The sequence below is a fragment of the Rhopalosiphum maidis genome, chromosome 2 (assembly GCF_003676215.2).
Source record: "Rhopalosiphum maidis isolate BTI-1 chromosome 2, ASM367621v3, whole genome shotgun sequence".
NCBI classification, from domain to species: domain Eukaryota; kingdom Metazoa; phylum Arthropoda; class Insecta; order Hemiptera; family Aphididae; genus Rhopalosiphum; species Rhopalosiphum maidis.
In genome coordinates, this window is record NC_040878.1 from 89,909,534 (window position 1) to 89,914,668 (window position 5,135).

Consider the following 5,135-nt stretch of genomic DNA (forward strand, 5'->3'; position numbering starts at 1 on the left):
TCGATTATAACCTTTTTGCCACCTGGCTAATCAAAACGTGTGTGGCCCTTTGAGGTCTTAGAGTAGGTAAAGATCAAATGACGCACTCCAATCTAGAAGTGCTTCACCGGGTTCACCAGTGCTGTCGTAGCCCCAGGTTATGTTGTGGCTATTAAAATCGCCAGTGAGCAGCGCTAAGCTGCTAATTTTAGGAAATACATCATTCTCCCATTTGATTGCTGCCGACGCCATTGCTAATTGTTGAATTTTTGACGACGTTGAACGCTAATGGCTCGCTACACGTACGGTTCTTTCTCGAAGTCGATAAGTTGACGTTCTGCAGTTGTCTCCTTCAACAGTGGATCGTTGATGAATTGCCTCCTCGAATTCTTCGTTGCGAATTTTCTTTCAAATATTTAAAAAAAATTTTGAAGTTAAAAATTAATATTTTTTATTTAAAAAAAAATAAAATTGAGCTAAAGAATTTTGCTTAAAAGAATTCCGTTACCAATTGCGCCAAATTTGTAGTGGACCAACTGGTTGTCAATAATACAGGTCGTGTCGAAATCAAAAAGCGTCAAAATATTTCTAAGCTTTTTTATTTAATTTAATTGAAAATAATTCTACGTGTTTTTTAAATTAAAAATATTTTTATGTCTAAATAATAAGATTCTGATGTAGACTGACGTGAAGGTGCTAACTCTGGTAAAATCATGTCTGCCGGAGTCTTCTCCAAGGCCCCCTTATACGGGGTGATTCTTTTATGATAAAACACTCATTATTTCAAATAGTATTCATGTTTTTAAAAATATTTTTTTACTTAGTTTCAAGTTGTTAAAAAAACGGTTTTAATAAAAAATAATAATTAAAAATATCCTTGTATTTTTTAAGTTTTTTACTTTTTTGAATGACAACATAGATTTAATTTCATATTCCAAAGCAGAATAATTTTCTAAGTATTTTGATACATGAAATTCGATTTTAGGACGAGTAGTTTATGAGTTATATTTATTTAAAGTTTTGACAAGCGGAGTAGTGGACAAACATTTTGCGGGGTAACCCCGTACCACTCACGCGCATCTAAACTTAAAATTCTTATAACTTATAAACTACTCGCCCTAAATTCGAATTTTATGTATCACAATGTATTTATCGTCATATTCTTAAATACTTTAAATACTGCAATTTAAATCAGATTCAAATTGTTGCCTTGTCTTACGACGGTGCCAATGTAATGGCAGGAAAATTTAATGGAATTCAAGCAAAAATAAAAAACACCTTTCCCTATGCTATATTCACACATTGCATGGCACATCGAATTAACCTAGTAATAATGGATATGTGTAAACTAAGTAAACATTTAAAAGTAAATATGAGTACCGAGTAGTAAATATAAATTGAAAAGTATTAATGTACACATAAGTATAAATAATATATTTAATAATTGTTAAAGGAAGCCAGAAATATATTCAATACTTTGGAAGCTCTTTATGTTCACTTTTTACATCCAACAAAAAACTAATTGATATGCAAGCAAAGTTATTAATAAAAAATAAATTCATTCTACGGATGAGTGATACCAGATGGAACTGCAAATATAAAAACTGTGAAGCTGTATTAAACAGTTATGGGTGTATTATTGATATACTAAAACTAAAGGAAAAAATTGAAAATGAAGTTGATAAAAGTGTTAATGAATAGGTCATTAATAAATAGGTTAAAAAAAATTTTTAATGATTATTTAATCTGAATTTGTATACTAAAAAATATTTCAGGAATCCTTTCTAACCTTGAAAATGGGTGCTTTTTGGTACACTTGCTCATTTTACTTAATGTATTATTAACTATAAACATATTATGTAATATGTTTCAAGAAAAAAATGCTACATAGGAAAAGGCAAAAGTTATACAAAGTGTGAAAGAAGCAAGATAAAATTAAAGATTTAATGAGTTATGGAAAAATATTCAAAGTTTTGCTGAAAAATATTACTTATCTTTTGAAATTTTGTATGAAAAAGAAAGCAAGTATTTTATTTTATTCTTAAATCTTAAGTTAATATTATTTTAATTGTGCATATTTATTACCTATTATTTTAGGATCAAAAAGAAAAAGATATGAATCTAATTTACTCAAAGGTTTTGTTTTGTCAACAACCACTGGTGTAGAATGTCAGTCTACTGAATCTGACTCTGATGAAACTCATTTTAGAATGAATGCATATTTCAAAATTTTGGATGCTATTGTAGTTAACACGGAAAAAAAAGTTTACAAATAGCTTCTGCAGTTGATAATTTCTTAAAATTAAACTTTAATGAAAGTAAATTCTTTATTGAGTACTATCTGCAGGTATACACTATTTAAATTAGGTGTATAATATACATTTAAATAAAATGCTTTACTTCAAAATTATTTTCAGAACTTGTTGGGCAAATCTAAACAAGATTTAATATCAGAAATGACAGTTGCCAAAAATTGTATTAAAAGTTCATGCAATAAAAATGATTTTAAACTTGAAGATATAAAAAATATGCTTCAAAACAAGTTTACCCAAATCTACACAAATAATTGCAAGTGGCGATCATTCTTCCAATTAGCTCATCAACATGTGAGCGTTCTTTTTCTGCAACAAGACGCTTAAAAACTTGGTTAAGAACATCTACTCGTACGGTCCAAAATCGTTTTAACACAATTGCAATACTTAATATTGAAAAGAATATTATAATACATATTGACAATGACTCCATTATTATCAAATTTTCAAAAAAAAAAAAATAGAACAATTGTGTTACAATAATTTAAATAAATTGTATTCTTTTAATGGTCTTTTTTTTATGTATTTAAGTATTTATGTATAATTATAGGCTATTAAAATGTGTTCGAATGTGTTCGAAAATATACGACATAATGAGTTTAATTTTTTTTTTTTTATTTCTATTATATAATTATTTGAATATAGTTTTTTTTAGTTAATTTAGCCCCCCCCCCATAAATTCCAATGGATTTCCGCCTATGATAAATTTAAATAGAACATCCGTTGACGATCTGCCCACGCGCAGGTGGTCAACCGCAATCACTGCATCCGAGTTTCCCGAAACTCGAAATATGATTAAAAAGTATGATTGTGATATAATTATACGCCTATGGTTAGGTTAGGTTAATGCATAGTAGTATTTACTATTTACTTTACTTTTATTATTTTAACTAATATCGTTATTATTTTTAATATCAAATGAATATAATCAGATATTAATATTATTATTATTAATAACGAATAAGTTTTTTTTTAATTATTTTGGAATTAACCTTGAGCTTGAAAAAATAAAAACTAATAAAATTGCGACAATATAAGGTACCTCAATTGTTGTTCACGTTGAACTTCATTATTATTTTGCTGTTTAGTTATAAGTTTTTTGGACATCACCGAAGAATGACTAAAAAACATTTTTTTTTTTTATAAAACAGTCAAAATTATAAATTATATAAAACCATGACTCTACAATTAATTTTTACACTCAGACTGTTTCGATTTAGTTTGTTATAGATGTCTTGAAAAAATAAAAGTATATCATAATTTGAGTCACATTTTAAATTTTTATTGAAATAGGTAAATACCACACGTTATATACGTTTATAAATTATATGATTTATGAGTATAATGCGTATGCCAATATGAGTACAAAACATAACAAAAATTAACGATTCAAATGATTAAATAACAACTGATATTTCCATAGGAATCTACGCATTATTAAAATTATACGTACAATAGCAGACTAGCAAACACAAACCAATTTTTTTAACATTCCCGGTGGTTGTAAAAAAAATGTTATACATATTCAGATAAAATTATTTCCGCAGAATGCTTACAAATTGTAAACGAAATTCGTGACTTTTTACCTCGAGCAGTTAGCAATCGCGGAAAACCAATTTCGCCGAGTTTACAATTGTTGATTGCACTTCGTTATTTAGCTAGAGGACAAGTAAATATTGATTGTGTTTTAATATTTATAGTAATAGTTCATTTATGAATTTATAACAAATTTAAGTACTTATATTATTATAATTTTAGGTTCAGGACGACAATGGAGACTTACATGGTGTTAGTCAACCGACAGTTAGTCGATGTTTGAGTCAAGTTTGTAGAGCACTAGCATCATTAAAAAATAATTATATTAAGTTTCCATTGACCAATGAAGAGTTAGCTACTAAAAAGGCAGATTTCAGTTAGTAGCTATTTCTCTACACTTTCCCAACTAACCCTTTTTTATTTATCCATTTTAAAATAGAATCACGCAATTTAAATTATAATTTTAAATAAATAAATAAAACTCAAAAATAGAACACGAAACTAAAAATAAATTCATATAGGTAATCTAAAAATATTTTACTACAATTCATAAAATATAACGATAACAATGACATGAAAAAAAAAAAACACCTGGAAACACTGTAACGTTCGCATTAAAATAATAAAACATAGAATGTATTTTTACCTTATTTTTTTTTTTTAGATTGGCAACAATAAATTAGTAATAAAATGGAAATTTGGGTGGCTCTATGGCTGTTTATAATAAACCAAAGATAATCCACAGTTTTTCAAAACTTAGCCTAGACCATTGACTATGTTGACTATGAATAATACATTATTAAACCCAAGTTATTATATTCACGTACAGACAGACTAATAATAAAAATTAATAAGAACGTAAGTATATTACGAATAAAAAATATAATAATAATAAAAAAATACATTTTATTATCTCATTTATATTACTTAATACTTATGTCGTTGTCATGCAAAATAAATTATTATTTTATTCTGTCATGGTCATTGTATTACGTTATCATCTTTTTGTAATACAATTCGGGATTCACTATTTTGGTTATCGATCTGGACGACTGAACATCATTCTAGTTACGGTAAGATTATGATTAGATTCGTTTAAGTATACGTAGTATACTGATATAGGTATATATTAATACTATAATAATTAAGATTCTGAATGAAACTAGGCATGTATTGATGCTCAGTGGCGTAAATACAGGGTAGGCAAGATGAGCAACTGCCACGGGCCCACAACTGACGAGAGGCACTAGTCTAAACAATATAGGTAATACTCTATTGTATATTAAATTCCAAATTTCACAGTAGAAT